Raw genomic sequence first — 17,813 nt, 5'->3', positions numbered from 1 at the left:
ATCATCATCATCTGGTTCTTCTGTGTGAGTGAGAGTGTCCGCCATGTGCTCCCAGTTCTTAAGCATGCTGGGTTCCTCCCCCTGTGTCAGAGGGTGGTCTAATAATCTCCACCCTTTAGCGCCCTGCAGAACTTATTCCCAATATCTAAGAAAGGGAGTAACTTCCTCCAGGATGATCGAATCAGGACACGAGAGGTACCAGTGAATGCAGTTTGTTTTGCATGTCATGTGGAGAGCAATCATGGCCCTATTGGGTCGCTGTGGAGGGACAATCTCTGTATCTCAGGTCCCAGAGCCCTCACCGACTCAGGAGTCGCACTGCCAGATGCGCGATTTCCTCAGGGTCACGTGGATATTTTCATGAGTCCATAACTCGAAAGATGTGCTCATAATCCATGATCCTAGGATGGAGTCAGAGCGGCTGGGAGAAACAATGGATGTGTATTTCTGTGTCTAGCTGAGAGGTATATTCTAATTGAAGCCCTCAGGCACCTTCCGCCCCATGCTGGCGTGGCTCCTACTCAAGCTTTGAAGTTCTGTTTTGGCCTTATCTCATTATCTTACTAAAAGGCCTTGCTATTCAACATTGGAGCACGAAATCTTGCTTTCTTCAATATGCTTACAGGCCCTGGGGGGGGTAGGAGCAGGGCCGGCCCGAACGTATAGGCGAACTAGGCGGCCGCCTAGGGCGCCGACCCAAAGGGGATATAACTTCAAGAGAAATGTGCTGTCTTCCAGGTGCAAAAATTAAAGATGTGTCTGACAGGATATCAGGACTCTTCAGACCTACAGATGACTACCCATTCCTGCTACTACACGTGGGGACAAATGACACCGCAAGAAACGACCTGGAAACCATCTGCAGAGACTTTGAAGACTTAGGCAAGAAAGTGAAAGAACTGGGAGCGCAGGTGGTCTTCTCTTCCATCCTCCCAGTGGATGGCCATGGAACAAGGAGGTGGAATAAGATTCTGCAGGTGAACAACTGGCTACGTCGATGGTGCCGTCAGCAACGATTTGGATTTCTGGATCACGGAGTGAACTACCTTTACGATGGACTACTTGCTAGAGATGGGGTGCACCTTACGAAGACTGGAAAGTATGTATTTGGAAGTCGCCTTGCTACACTTGTAAGGAGAGCTTTAAACTAGAACAACATGGGAAGGGAAGCAAAAGACTAGAAAAAGCCAAACACCTGACAAATGCTATTGAGAACTCTGCTATTAGAAGTGGAAAGGAAGAACAAAGACGAAAGAATCTAATTAATAAAAATATTGGAGAAAGAGAAACCAATCACAAACTAAAATGTTTCTATACTAATGCACAAAGCATGGGCAACAAACAAGGAGAATTGGAACTACTAACACAGGAAAAGAAATATGATGTCATTGGAATCACTGAAACTTGGTGGGACAATACACATGATTGGAATACAAGACTAGAAGGATACAACTTATTTACAAGAAACAGACTTGAAAAACGAGGAGGGGGTGTCGCATTGTATGTTAGAAATGCGTATAACTGCACAGAGATTGAATCTTCAGAGACTGGGAGTTCTGTGGAAACTGTTTGGGTAAGAATACAAGGACAGAACAATGGAAAGGACACCATTGTAGGCATTTACTACAGGCCGCCTGTGCAAGCTGAAGATATGGATGAACTCTTTATGCATCAAATGGCCAAGTTCTCCAAAAAATATGACATAGTTGTCATGGGAGATTTCAACTATCCATACATTTGTTGGGAAACTCTCTCAGGCAAAACTAACAGATCAAGGAAATTCTTATCCTCTCTTGCTGACAACTTTATCTTCCAAAAGGTAAGGGAGAAAACAATGGGAGCTGCTACCTTGGATCTAATCCTTATAAACAGGGAGGAAATGGTTGAGGAGGTAAAAGTGGCTGGGACCCTAGGAGGTAGCGACCATGCTATTTTAGAATTTTGGATAACTAGAGGCGGAAGACCTGTGAAGACTCAGACGTCAAGGTTAGATTTCAGAAAGGCAGATTGTAAGGGATTCAGAAAGAGAATTGGAGGGATCCAATGGCTGGATATCCTAAAAGACAAAAATGTCCAGGAGGGATGGGAAATCTTGAAAAATGAAATTCTCAAAGCACAGTTGTTAACAATTCCGAAAAGAGGGAAGAATAGGAAGCATTTAAGGAAACCAGGATGGATGAACACAGAACTTAAGCACATGCTAAAAAGGAAGAAAAAAATGTTTATAAAATGGAAAGAGGGAGGCATATCTAAAGAAGAATATAATGCTGTCTGCAGAACCTGCAGGGCACAAATCAGATTATCTAAAGCTGAAAATGAATTGAGGCTTGCAAGAGATGTCAAAAGCAATAATAAAGGATTTTGGGGATATGTCAAAAGTAAAAGAAAAGTCAAAGATGCTATAGGATTTTTACAGGATGAAAATGATGAAATGGTAAGACAGGATGTTGAGAAGGCTGAACTTTTAAATTCCTATTTTGCATCTGTTTTCTCTCAGAAAGGAAATGTAACATCAACTGTTATTCACTGTCCTATTAAGGGAATAGAAGAATCCAGGATATCTATAAACAGAAAGATTGTGAGGAAACACTTAGCTAACCTAAATGAATTCAAGTCTCCAGGTCCAGATGAATTACACCCTAGAGTACTGAAGGAGATAGCAGAAGAAATTTTTGAACCCCTCTCCATAATCTTTGAAAATTCTTGGAGAACAGGAGAAGTGCCAGAAGACTGGAGAAGAGCAAATGTTGTTCCTATCTTCAAAAAGGGGAAGAAGGTGGACCCAGGCAACTATAGGCCGGTGAGTCTGACTTCTATACCAGGAAAGATCTTTGAACAAATTATTAAACAACATGTATGTCAATACCTGGATAAGAATGAAGTGATTAAACAGAGTCAGCATGGGTTTGTAACTAATAAGTCATGTCAGACTAACTTAATTTCCTTCTATGACGGTATCACTGATTGGGTGGATCAAGGAAATGCTGTAGATATAGTATATCTTGACTTCAGCAAAGCATTTGACAAAGTCTCTCATACAATCCTTATTGAAAAAATGACTAAGTATGGAATGGACAAGGCAACTGTTAGGTGGATTCATATCTGGCTTAGTGATCGGACCCAAAGAGTGGTCGTAAATGGCTGCACATCCAGTTGGAAGAATGTCTCAAGTGGGGTACCACAGGGCTCTGTCCTGGGCCCTGTATTGTTCAACATCTTTATCAACGATTTAGATGAAGGAATTGAGGGTAAACTGATTAAATTTGCTGATGACACAAAGCTAGGAGGGATAGCTAATACTAGAGAAGAGAGAGAGAGGATTCAAAAAGATATAAATAAACTGGAGAAGTGGGCAGCAACAAACAGAATGGTTTTTAACAGGGAAAAATGCAAAGTACTACATCTGGGCAATAAAAATGAAAAAAGCATATATAGAATGGGAGGAATAGGGCTAAGTGACAGCACATGTGAAAAAGACTTGGGTATACTAATAGATCACAGACTGAATATGAGTCAACAGTGTGATGCAGCAGCAAAAAAGGCAAATGCAATTCTAGGATGTATTAACAGAAGCATACAGTCTAGATCACGTGAAGTCATTATTTTCCTCTACTCCTCTTTGGTCAGACCTCATCTGGAATATTGTGTCCAGTTTTGGGCACCACATTTTAAAAAAGACATCAACAAACTGGAGCAAGTTCAGAAAAGAGCGACCAGAATGGTGACCGGTCTGCAAACCCTGTCTTATGAGGAAAGGTTGCAGGATTTGGGAATGTTTAGTTTGCAAAAGAGAAGACTGAGAGGAGACTTAATAGCTGTCTACAAATATCTAAAGGGCTGTCACATTGTAGAAGGATCAACTTTATTCTCATTTGCACAAGGAAAGACTAGAAGCAATGGGATGAAACTGAATGGGAGGAGACACAGATTAGATATTAGAAAAAACTTTTTGACAGTTAGAGTGATCAATGGAAGTCTTCAAACAGAGGCTGGACAGACATCTGACTGGGATGATTTAGCGAATCCTGCTTTGAGCAGGGGGTTGGACCAGATGGCCCAGGAGGTCCCTTCCAACTCTACGATTCTATGATTCAGAGAAAAAATAGAAAAAAATTATAAAAAATCTTTTCAAAAGGCAAAAAGTTTTAGGGATGGAAAGAAAAGTGTACATATTTAAGGGCAAATATGACGCAAGAGAGGTTGGTTGGGTTGGCAACAATTTCGATAGAATCTGAAGTTGCTAAACAAATTAATCTCGGTGACTTAGTGTCATCCTTTTAAAAAAAAAAAAAAGGCAAGGAAACAAAAATTTTAATTACCTATGGTCGTTTTTGTTTTGTGTTATTGATTACTTTGTATATATTTGTCCTATACAACTTCTCAGAAGATTAAAGAGTTAGGAGAGAGTTAATTAATCATTGTTGTTGTGGTTTATTTTGCTCCTAAATTTATATCCCAAGTTTTCATCTACTGCCAAGAATAGGAGGGGCGCAACAAAATAGTTTCGCCTAGGGCGCCGTAACCTCTCGGGCCGGCCCTGTGTAGGAGCAGTTAGCTGCCTGTAATTCTTGTGAACTCAGACCAAAATGGCGTCACTGGGACAGGCCAAGCTCAGACATGAGGCAAGCATTAGGTCCCATATCCAAGATGGAGGCTGCTCCTTCATCACAGTACCCATCCACCATCCTGGTATACATGGCCCCCATCCACCATCCTGGTATACATGCCCCCCATCCTCCATCCTGGTATACATGGCCCCCCATCCCCTTCCTGGTATACAGTGGGGCAAAAAAGTATTTAGTCAGTCAGCAATAGTGCAAGTTCCACCACTTAAAAAGATGAGAGGCGTCTGTAATTTACATCATAGGTAGACCTCAACTATGGGAGAGAAACTGAGAAAAAAAAATCCAGAAAATCACATTGTCTGTTTTTTTTTCATTTTATTTGCATATTATGGTGGAAAATAAGTATTTGGTCAGAAACAAGCAATCAAGATTTCTGGCTCTCACAGACCTGTAACTTTTTCTTTAAGAGTCTCCTCTTTCCTCCACTCATTACCTGTAGTAATGGCACCTGTTTAAACTTATCAGTATAAAAAGACACCTGTGCACACCCTCAAACAGTCTGACTCCAAACTCCACTATGGTGAAGACCAAAGAGCTGTCAAAGGACACCAGAAACAAAATTGTAGCCCTGCACCAGGCAGGGAAGACTGAATCTGCAATAGCCAACCAGCTTGGAGTGAAGAAATCAACTGTGGGAGCAATAATTAGAAAATGGAAGACATACAAGACCACTGATAATCTCCCTCGATCTGGTGCTCCACGCAAAATCCCACCCCGTGGGGTCAGAATGATCACAAGAACGGTGAGCAAAAATCCCAGAACCACGCGGGGGGACCTAGTGAATGAACTGCAGAGAGCTGGGACCAATGTAACAAGGCCTACCATAAGTAACACACTACGCCACCATGGACTCAGATCCTGCAGTGCCAGACGTGTCCCACTGCTTAAGCCTGTACATGTCCGGGCCCGTCTGACGTTTGCTAGAGAGCATTTGGATGATCCAGAGGAGTTTTGGGAGAATGTCCTATGGTCTGATGAAACCAAACTGGAACTGTTTGGTAGAAACACAACTTGTCGTGTTTGGAGGAAAAAGAATACTGAGTTGCATCCATCAAACACCATACCTACTGTAAAGCATGGTGGTGGAGACATCATGCTTTGGGGCTGTTTCTCTGCAAAGGGGCCAGGACGACTGATCCGGGTACATGAAAGAATGAATGGGGCCATGTATCGTGAGATTTTGAGTGCAAACCTCCTTCCATCAGCAAGGGCATTGAATATGAAACGTGGCTGGGTCTTTCAACATGACAATGATCCAAAGCACACCGCCAGGGCAACGAAGGAGTGGCTTCGTAAGAAGCATTTCAAGGTCCTGGAGTGGCCTAGCCAGTCTCCAGATCTCAACCCTATAGAAAACCTTTGGAGGGAGTTGAAAATCCGTGTTGCCAAGCGAAAAGCCAAAAATATCACTGCTCTAGAGGAGATCTGCATGGAGGAATGGGCCAACATACCAACAACAGTGTGTGGCAACCTTGTGAAGACTTACAGAAAACGTTTGACCTCTGTCATTGCCAACAAAGGATATATCACAAAGTATTGAGATGAAATTTTGTTTCTGACCAAATACTTATTTTCCACCATAATATGCAAATAAAATGAAAAAAAAACAGACAATGTGATTTTCTGGATTTTTTTTTCTCAGTTTGTCTCCCATAGTTGAGGTCTACCTATGATGTAAATTACAGACGCCTCTCATCTTTTTAAGTGGTGGAACTTGCACTATTGCTGACTGACTAAATACTTTTTTGCCCCACTGTACATGGCCCCCCCATCAACATCCTGGTATACATGGCCTCCATCCACCACCCTGGTCTATATGGCCCCCATCAAGCTGCACATGCCAAAAAAATAAACCATTCTACTTACCTTCCCTCGCTGCGGCATTCTGTTCTGATGCCTGCAGCTGTCTGCAGCGTGTTAGCATTATGTCACTGCCATGCGCCCCCACATGCTGGGGCCAGCTGCTGGAATATTCACTGCTCTCCACTCCTGAGATTATGGGCGCAGGGAACAGTGAAGCATTCTGTTGAAAAGTGGGCACACTATTGGCTGCAGTCGCCAACATCCTGCAGCAGCTAGGCGATCACTTGTACCCGCTATTAAAGAGAATGCATAATCACTGCTCTCCAGTCCCATGGAGAGCAGTGAATATTCATTCTATTTAATAGGGGGCACACGTCGTCACCCGGTGGCTGCGGCTAACAGTGAGCTTTGCTATTAAAGATGAATATTCACTGCTCCACATGCCAATAGTCCCTCCCACCTCTCAGCGCCGGCTTTAGTGCAGAGAGGAAAAAGTGCGTCTTATAGTCTGAAAAATACAGTAGCTCAGTGCTTTTAGTTTAAAATCATGTTTTTTGCTTTAACGTGAATGTGAACTCAAAGTCTTAAAAGTTATGTTATTTTATTTATATTCAAAATAAATTCCTAAATTTTGAAAACTTGCCATTTTTGCTCTGCTCTTAAGCGGGATGTGCACTCTTAAGAACCCTTTCAGGTGGATGTCAGGCACCATCTGCCTGAAAAAAATGTTGTTGCATTTACCTAATGTATTAATACTTTTGTTTTGTAGCGGTCACTTTCAGTAGTCCTTCGGATATTTTCGCAAGCATGATTACAATGAAGGATAAGCTCTATATCATTCACAATGAGTGATTTCACAGCTCACCTCCTTTCCCTTCCTGCTCAATGACATTTGCACAGGTCATAGAGCATATACATATACGGTATATTTATTTTACATTTACAAAGCATACCATCAGAAAATCAACAAAGGTTGTAAGAATAAATAAATCTGGTTTTAATTAGAAACAATAGGTTGTATATTCTGTTCTGTATTTGACATTAGGCTAATGGTGCATAGACATAATTTCTATCTTTATGAAGGCAAACTGTATAAATTTGTTTTGGTGAGTAGTATAAACAATGTATTCTTTCGATACTTTCTAGAAAACAGTGCATGATATAACAGGTGGAAAATGATTGGTTCTTGTGCTTTATTGCTTTATGTTGTTCACAAAAGACAGATTTGTCTCTAGAGGCGTTTATTTTTTTTTTCCTGTTCTTGACATTTACCAATCATAAGCAAAGGGGAATCATACATAATAAGAGAAAAAAAAAAAGAACACCCCCCCCCCCCAGAGAATGTCAGACCAGACTTTCTCTGTATGAATCAAGTAATAACATACACTTCTGCTCTCCTCGCTGATCTTGCCGCCAGCATGTATTGTCATTCCAAGTGGGAAGGGGAGTAAAGCAGAGTTGAGTGTTTTTACAAACACTTTTGCAGCTCCCCTCTCATGACACTGTCAGCGTGCGGGGAGTAAAGCAGAACTGACCTTCCCTGGAAATGAGCTCTGCATATGCATAAAGTGTTTCTAATGACACACAGTTCGGCTACACTCATCTGACATTGACACCGATAGTGCTCTGGGATTAGAGCTGCAGATGAAGAGGTGTTTTGTAATGATACACTCACCTGCCATACTTGCAAGTGCAGTAGATACTGCCAGTGCGCTTTTTGAGGAGACCAGGGTTGTGAGTCAATGCATGCCTTTCAATATCACACAGGTAAAGCCTGTTCTAAGTGCCTAAAAATTTTGCAAGAAATACATACAAAATATATATTGACAGCGCCATTTAACAAGTAATCAGCCGCCGATGAATCGTGATTCCACCCACAGTTGTTAGGGGCCATGTTAGCTGTTCAAATCAGATGATATGTGCTGGAAAAAAATATGGGCTCACAACCGGAGCCCATATTAAAGGGGGAGACCTGACATGCGCTGTTCATGTACAGGTCTTATTGACTGTCTGGATGTTTTGTCATGCTATGAACAGGGCTGCCACCAGGAATTTTGGGGCCCCATACTGGCAGAATTTTTGGGGCCCCTTGAGACTCCCCCCAGACTCCACTCCAGCTCAGCCACCATCCCTTGAGCCTTCCACAGTCCCACTGCAGATTCATAGAAAAACTCCACATCTGCACTGTGTCCTCACCAGTCGCACATTCAGTTGTCATCTAACACCATATCACATACATAGCCAGCAACTTTTGTTTTGGCTAAAAGATTTAAAAAAAAACAAAAAAAAATCACCACAACAAGGTAGACTCTTTTGGCTGGGCGCTACTGTACTGTAACGTATTAAACAATTGTTAAAATATTCTGTACTCTTTTTAGGTATATTTTTATTTGTTTCTTTAAGAGAATGTGTCACATACATTTTTTTTAATTGAAAAATAATACCACATACAAGGGACAAATACCGTCACACCATGACCTGATCATATATTGCCACCACATAGGTATCGAATACCATAATACTGATCAGTAATAAAAAAAAAACCCAGAATACTAATTTTACCATAAGTGTCATTCTACACAGGAGCTCTTTATATAGTACACAATGTATAGTGTCAGTATTCATTTAATACAGTGATCACTGGTGCTGGTGACATTATACACAGGATCCAAGTATATAATGTCAGTGTACAGGTAATACAGGGATCATCAATGACATATATGGGAGCTCGGTATATAGTGTCAGTGTACAGGTAATACAGAGATCACAACTGACATTATACACAGGAGCTCTATACATAGTGTCCGTGTACAGGTAATACAGAGATCACCAGTGGCGCTATACACAGGAGCTCTGTATATCTCTTATAGTGTCAGTGTACAGGTAACACAGTGACTCACTAATGACTTCTCTAGTTGAAAGTCCTTCATCTCCATCTAGCACACACTGCCATCACTTCTTCTAGCCAGCACTCATCTCTGTGAAAAATCTAGAGCACATTCCCTATTTTTTCCCCAACCTCTACACTACCCCAGATGATGAAAACAAAGCGACCATGTCACCCTGCACAGTTAAAGGACCTCTCCTCCACAATGAAAACAGTATCCGCAAAAATATCCTTTAATTAGCCCCTACAATAATAATATCCCACATCCTGCTCCCACGTGTCCTCCCATTCTGGACTCCACATGGACCCCACGTGTCCTCCCATTCTGGACCCCACGTGTCCTCCCATTCTGTCTCATGTTGCCCCCATAGTCATTCATAGTAGTATAATGCACCCCATAGACATATCTCTTCTACCATATCTAAAAATAATTTTAATAAAAATCATTGTGAGGAATATGAACATCAGCAAGTCCTTGTAAGACCTGCTGCAGGATCTTGAAATGGATCTTTGAGCAGGGGGTTGGACCAGATGGCCCAGGATGTCCCTTCCAACTCTACAATTCTATGATTCTATGATTCTACATATGAACGAAGCTTCAGCATTTGCTCAATTTCTTCCACAGTTGACGGAATGAAGGGAATTTTTTCATCATTGCCAGATTCCTTTATATCTTGCAGCTGTTATAGATATTTGCTATCTGTAGGATACTGGAAACCTTCAGGACAAATGAGACTCAAGCTGGAGATGTCCAAAGGATATTGGGAATGATATACAATGCTTGCCCCCCATGGATGTACCGACAAGATGGAAAGGCTTTCCTATTCAAATTTATGTTACTGAATGAGTAGTCATCTAAAGCTAATCGTGTGGTTCCCTCATGACCAGGGATATTCACACTAACTAGGTGTAGGTTTTTTGGAAGGAACTAGGCAATGGCCAGCCACATATCCTTGTGAGCAGAAATCTGTGTAGCATGAGGATGACTGGCTTTGGCCCTGGCCGTCCTTGAGACCGGTAGGTAACAAAATTTGTAGTTGACATACTTGACCTGCATTTCCAAGGCCCTGCGCTAGTACCAGTAATACATTTTGATGAGTGCTGCTGGCCAAAGGAAGAAAGAGGTCACAAAAGCCAATATTGGGATAATTAGGCTGAGTTCACAAAAAATTAGCATCCCATGCATTCCTATGGGATTCCACAATGCTGTGCTAATGCTGTGGTTTTTACCGCGGCGGAATCGCTTCGCGGTAAAAACCGCAGCATGCTCATTAATTTTGCGGAATCGCGGCGATCCCGCACCCATAGGAATGCATTGTTCCGCTTACTTTCCGCATGTGGCTGTGCACACCATGCGAAAAGTAAGCAGAACAATTGCGGATGGTACCCACGGTTCGGAGGAGAGGAGACTGTCCTCCGGGCTTTGGGTACCATATCCCTGTAAAAAATAGAATTTAAAATAAAAAATATTGTTATTCTCATCTTCCGACGTCCCGCACAGCCTTCCCGCCTCTCTTCATGCTCCCGTTCCCAGTAAGCCTTTGCGAAAATGCCCGCGATGGCGTCCGTTCTCGCAGGATCGCGAAGTCTCGCGGTCATTCGCGCGACGTCATCGCGAATTACCACGAGACATCGCGATCCCGCGAGAACGTACGTCATCGCTGGCATTTTCGCAAAGGATTACTGGGAACGGGAGCGTGGAGAGAGGCGGGAAGGCTGCGCGGGACATCGGAAGGTAAGAATAACACCATTTTTTATTTTGTTTATTTTTTTACATTTTCTTTTACTACTGATGCCGCATAGGTGGCCTCAGTAGTAAAAAGTTGGTCACACTTGTCAAACACTATGTTTGATGAGTGTGACCAACCTGTCAATCAGTTCTCCAAGCGATGCTACAGATCGCTTGGAAAACGCTAGCATTTTGCAAGCTAATTACGCTTGCAAAATGCTAGTTTTTCCGCTGGAAAATCGCGGGAATTTAAAATGCGATTTTCCTGCAGAATGGAATTCTGGAACTCTGGCGGTAATTTCCGCGAGAGTTTCGCTACGTGTGAATCCAGCCTTAAGGTCCCTCCGACAATCCGGAGCATGTTCAGTACATCCAGTTCCATGTTTGTCCTGGTCAGTTCTTGCCAGAGCTGCAGATCTATATAATGCACCCCATAGTCATTCATAATAGTATAATGCATCCCATAGTCATATATAGTAGTATAATGCACCCCAATAGTCATGCCTATGCCTACTTTAGACACATTAGTCTAAAGTAGTCAGAAACAACTTTATGCACATCTGGGTCTCCTGAATCTCCCGCCAAACAGCTGTTAAGTGAGTGAAGAATCCTTCATGTCGGATTTCCAATGGCCGATCCGAGCCACAGCCAAAAGCTATCTAATGTACAGTGGGGAAAAAAAGTATTTAGTCAGTCAGCAATAGTGCAAGTTCCACCACTTAAAAAGATGAGAGGCGTCTGTAATTTACATCATAGGTAGACCTCAACTATGGGAGAGAAACTGAGAAAAAAAAATCCAGAAAATCACATTGCCTGTTTTTTTTTCATTTTATTTGCATATTATGGTGGAAAATAAGTATTTGGTCAGAAACAAGCAATCAAGATTTCTGGCTCTCACAGACCTGTAACTTCTTCTTTAAGAGTCTCCTCTTTCCTCCACTCATTACCTGTAGTAATGGCACCTGTTTAAACTTGTTATCAGTATAAAAAGACACCTGTGCACACCCTCAAACAGTCTGACTCCAAACTCCACTATGGTGAAGACCAAAGAGCTGTCAAAGGACACCAGATACAAAATTGTAGCCCTGCACCAGGCTGGGAAGACTGAATCTGCAATGCCAACCAGCTTGGAGTGAAGAAATCAACTGTGGGAGCAATAATTAGAAAATGGAAGACATACAAGACCACTGATAATCTCCCTCGATCTGGTGTTCCACGCAAAATCCCACCCCGTGGGGTCAGAATGATCACAAGAACGGTGAGCAAAAATCCCAGAACCACGCGGGGGGACCTAGTGAATGAACTGCAGAGAGCTGGGACCAATGTAACAAGGCCTACCATAAGTAACACACTACGCCACCATGGACTCAGATCCTGCAGTGCCAGACGTGTCCCACTGCTTAAGCCTGTACATGTCCGGGCCCGTCTGAAGTTTGCTAGAGAGCATTTGGATGATCCAGAGGAGTTTTGGGAGAATGTCCTATGGTCTGATGAAACCAAACTGGAACTGTTTGGTAGAAACACAACTTGTCGTGTTTGGAGGAAAAAGAATACTGAGTTGCATCCATCAAACACCATACCTACTGTAAAGCATGGTGTTGGAAACATCATGCTTTGGGGCTGTTTCTCTGCAAAGGGGCCAGGACGACTGATCCGGGTACATGAAAGAATGAATGGGGCCATGTATCGTGAGATTTTGAGTGCAAACCTCCTTCCATCAGCAAGGGCATTGAAGATGAAACATGGCTGGGTCTTTCAACATGACAATGATCCAAAGCACACCGCCAGGGCAACGAAGGAGTGGCTTCGTAAGAAGCATTTCAAGGTCCTGGAGTGGCCTAGCCAGTCTCCAGATCTCAACCCTATAGAAAACCTTTGGAGGGAGTTGAAAGTCCGTGTTGCCAAGCGAAAAGCCAAAAACATCACTGCTCTAGAGGAGATCTGCATGGAGGAATGGGCCAACATACCAACAACAGTGTGTGGCAACCTTGTGAAGACTTACAGAAAACGTTTGACCTCTGTCATTGCCAACAAAGGATATATCACAAAGTATTGAGATGAAATTTTGTTTCTGACCAAATACTTATTTTCCACCATAATATGCAAATAAAATGAAAAAAAACAGACAATGTGATTTTCTGGATTTTTTTTTCTCAGTTTGTCTCCCATAGTTGAGGTCTACCTATGATGTAAATTACAGACGCCTCTCATCTTTTTAAGTGGTGGAACTTGCACTATTGCTGACTGACTAAATACTTTTTTTCCCCACTGTATATGGGAAGCCTTGGGCAGAGGGAAGTGACTAGTAGATAATACAGTACTGTGCAAACCGAATATCCGTAACCGATATGCAGTAGAATTAGAGAAGCAACTGACTGGCTTCAAATTTATTCGGCAGTAGAATAATGCCACAAAACATACAGCCAATGTCACTAAGAACTATCTACAGTGTAAATAAGAACAAGGAATCCTGGAAGTGATGAGAGCTTTGATATCAACATCATTGTATCTGTGTGGGATTACATAGAGAGATAGAAAATTTGCACAATTCTACATCCACAGTTGATATGTGGTTTGTTCACCAAAATGTTTGGAACAACATTGCTGCCGAGTTCTTTCAAAAACGTTTTACAAGTGTACCTTAAAGAATTGATGATGTTTTGAAGACTAGGATGGTCATACTAAATATTGATTTGTTTTATATATGTTTCTTGTCAAGTCATGGTAAATGCTAAAAAGTAGCATTTCTCTTTTTGGAATGATTCTTACTTTGCAGCATTTTTTCCCACACCTGCCTAAAAACCTTTGCACATTACTATATATTGCTTTACTCAATGGCTTTGTTGCTGTTTGTAGACAAGTAAGTTTTCTATGTCCTGTTCCTGTCCAATTAACCGATGAATGTTGGCTTTCATAACTGATCACAAGCAATATAGTCTGTTTTAATAAATTAATTTCTTGAAAGTATTGATCGTAGAGGTTGAAGTTATTTTGTCTGATTTTGTGATCTATTATCCTGCGTAATTTTTCTGGCTATTTAATCTCATATTGGTGTGGAATTACAACATGTTAAATAGATGAATGTTGACATTTTCCCTTCATTTACTAATTGCTGTGTAATTGAAAATTATCCATAAGCAGACGCTGACCTGGCACAGTGATTGGCTGCTGGCACTTATCACAGTGCTAATATAATTGGCTAGCCCACACCATAGTTATAATTGCTAATACTCTGCAGAGAAAACATGAATGGTTAATTATTATACTATTTTCTTTTCTCTTTTTTTTTGTGGCTGTAGACACTGCCATGTTTTTTTATTGGACTTTTGCCAGGGATGTGAATGCTCAATTAATATTTCTGTTTACTTCTTTTCATGTGCAAAAATACAAAGTTTAAAATTGGAAAAAATGCTAAGATATTCTAAATAAATTCCCTGAAGGTACATTAGTGTGTAATTATATCCGGTCTCTGTAAAAATTATACTTAACTCCTGCCGATTAAATATATGTACTAGGTATACACTCATAAATCAGGAATGTTGATTATATAAAGAAAAAAAGAAAATAAATTTCGATGGAAGTATACCTACAAATACAATTACCATTAGGTTCTCTAGCATCTCTTTGATAATTAACCCCTTCATGACCGGAGCTTTTTCAGTTTTTGCTCCCCTCCTTCCCAGAGCCATAATTTTTTTTTTTTTTTTTTTTTTTTTATGGCCTGAGGGCTTTTTTTGCAACACGAGTTGTACTTTTGAAGGACGCCATAGGTTTTAACATATTGGGTACTGGAAGACGGAAAAGAAAATTCCAAGTGCGGTGAAATTGCAAAAAACTGCAATCCCACACTTTTTTTTTCCACCATGTTTACTAAATGCTAAAACTGACCTGCCATTGTGATTCTACAGGTCATTACGAGTTCATAGACACCAAACATGCCTAGGTTCTTTTTTTATTTAAGAGGTAAAAAAAATTCCAAACTTTGTTTAAAAAAAAAAAATTGAGCTATTTTACGATACTCATAACGACTCCATTTTTTTTGTGATCTCTGGTTGGGTTAGGGTTTATTTTCGCTTGCCGAGCTGACGTTTTTAATTATACCATTTTGGTGCAGATACGATCTTTTAATCGCCTATTATTGCATTTTAATGCAATGTCATGGCAGCCAAAAAAACTTTTTCTGGTGTTTTGAGTTTTTTTCTCGCCACGCCGTTTAGTGATCAGGTTAATTCTTTTTTTTTTTTTTTTATTGATCGGGCGATTCTGAACTTGGCGATACCAAATGTATGTTTGATTTTTTTTTTTTAACTATTTTATTTTGAATGGGGCAAAAGGGGGTGATTTGTACTTTTTATATTTTTTATTTATATTTTTAAAAAACTTTTTTTTTTAACTTTTGGCATGCTTCAATAGTCTCCATGGGAGGCTAGAAGCTGCCATTACTCGATCGGCTCTGCTATTTACAGGCGATGATCAGATCGCCTGCATGTAGCAGAAATTCTGACTTACTACGAGCGTCGACCACCGAGTGGTGCTCGTAGCAAACCGGCAGTGACAACCATAGAGGTCTTCAGGAAACCTCTGGTTGTCATGCCAACCTATCTGTAACCTGCCATCACGTGACGAGGTCATAGATTGGCTGATTTCCAGCCCGAGGGCTGGAAGTGTAAGTTAAATGCTGCTGTGAAAGTTTGACAGCGGCATTTAACAGGAAAAAACAGCTGACATGTCCTGGGAAAGATATGGGCTCGCCGCCGGAGCCCACATCAATAGGAGGGAGTCCGACATCGACGTATATTCACGCCTGATGTCGGAAAGGGGTTAAATTGTATTACCTTGAAGACCAGTATTATATTCTAGTTTTCCGTTAAATAAGCACATTTAAATCCTTTAGACCCTTAAGAAGCAACTGTGTAAATATGGTCTACTAATTCAAACCTGGAAGATGCAAATGAAAGAGAGGTTTTTAGCTTGAATCCTTCATAGTATTCACTCTGGAAAGAGGATATTTTGTACTTGGTGGGCAACTTTTAAGTTGTTGGTTTGTAGCCAAAGAAAGTAATTTACTCTTAGTTTAGCAGGTTATGTACACAATTTTTTTTTGCAAAAATGTTTTATATTAAGTTCAGGCTAGAGTTTTCTAAACATGTGAAAGTATCTGATATTTTTTTTTCTAATTCATATTAATCCTGGAGGCCTATTATTTGGTTTTGTCCGTAATGCTCTTGGTGACGTTTTAGAAGACTCAAAGGGTTAGGGGGAAATCTAAGTAGGACCCTAACCAGATAACCCTGAATACAACTATGGTGGCAGACCCCAATAATGAGTATAGGCGAACCTCAGTAGATAGTTACTGAAAATAAATCTCTATACAAGTCACACACTGATATTTCTGCCATACAGTGATTATATAGTAGTAGATGTCAGTCCTGCAGATCATATAAGAGATAACACCGTTATAGATGGTGACTTAGAGGTGACGTTGTTTCTGATGGAGTCCGTTCACATTACTTGTCACTTCAGTCTGGCCCAGACCAACATGACGAGTTGTAGTTGGAAGAAGTTGTCAACAGAGATTGCAACACAAGACACATTTGACTTCTCACATTTCCTGCACTGTCTCCATCTATCCCCAACTTGCGCAAAGCCCTCATCCTGCTGATACCCCAATGCTGAGCCAATGTTGCTATGTGTATGTTGCTATGTGTGTCCTTATTACTGCACCTGCTGTGCGGCACAGAAGCAGGGATTTTTTCTGCCCCACATAATAATGCCCACCACTCTGCTGCTTAGGCTGGGATCACACATGCGGGAAACTCGGACGAGTCTCGCATCTTAATATTTGGCACTGCCGCCGACACTCTGGAGCGGAGCGTACGGCTGCAGGTATTTCTATGCAGCTGCACGCTCCGCTCCCGAGTGCCGGCGGCAGTATTAATATGTTAGATTCGTCCGAGTTTTTCTGCATGTGTGATCCCGGCCTTACAAAGTAAAACGCCTCCTTTGGGCCCTCTAGATGGTAAAATTGACCCCTAGAAAATATGAATTCCCTGTGCATGTTCCCTATAAAAGTATCTACATTTTAACTGTAGAAAATAATAATGTCCCGATATGCACTTTTGTTGGTCAATGAGTGTCCCAAAACAAAAATGCTTAAGTGCCCACTTAACATTTTAATAATGTCTCCTGAGTTACTCCAAGTATAGATCCCCTATACACAGTATGATGGGCCCACAGCTCCCCTATACATGTATGATTTTCTCACTGCTCCCCAAAACACAGTATGGCACCCACAATAGCCCCAAGCTACATTAACGTAATAATTCACATTGGAATCCATACCTGCACTGAGAATGTTAGACATGAAAATTACCAAGTATTTTGACCCTTTACCGAGTCTGTTAGTAAGAAAATAAAGCAATGGCTTTCTCCTGTGAACACTTGGTTGTGCATGAGATAGTTTATCATGTGGTGTTTGATCCTTTAGCATAATCATTAGTCTCCAACTTGAAGCAGGTAAATCACTGAAATGAATAAAAAGCTCCTGACTTGGAAAATAATTTAGTCACCTGATGGTGATTTTTTTGAATATCTAGAGAATGATCCCCTCCATGTGCAGTTAAGGTGTCTTTATTTTTCTGACAACACTATAAATAAATCTCTCGACTTTCAGCCTGGTAGTTTATTTGCCAGTGGAGCCATTTGATCAAGTACCCGAACAGTCTAGTTCTACCTACTAGGGAGTAGTTTATCCTATGTATTATTGCTG

The 17,813-nt window shown here is 41.2% G+C and overlaps 1 protein-coding gene and 1 pseudogene across 9 annotated transcripts in view; one reads left to right on the top strand and one right to left on the bottom strand.

The window, feature by feature from the left end:
• Nucleotides 1-17,813, top strand: part of ARID1B (AT-rich interaction domain 1B) — a 2,758,190-nt gene that overhangs the window by 192,500 nt on the left and 2,547,877 nt on the right. The gene's annotated exons all lie outside the window — the stretch shown is intronic.
• Nucleotides 9,888-10,492, bottom strand: LOC141098164 (monoacylglycerol lipase abhd6-A-like; annotated as a pseudogene).

This window comes from Dendrobates tinctorius, unplaced genomic scaffold (genome assembly GCF_039654945.1).
Source record: "Dendrobates tinctorius isolate UK_male_01 unplaced genomic scaffold, ASM3965494v1 ptg000087l, whole genome shotgun sequence".
Taxonomy (NCBI): domain Eukaryota; kingdom Metazoa; phylum Chordata; class Amphibia; order Anura; family Dendrobatidae; genus Dendrobates; species Dendrobates tinctorius.
Note: the sequence above shows the minus strand (reverse complement) of the source record. Positions and strands in the feature narration are given on the sequence as shown.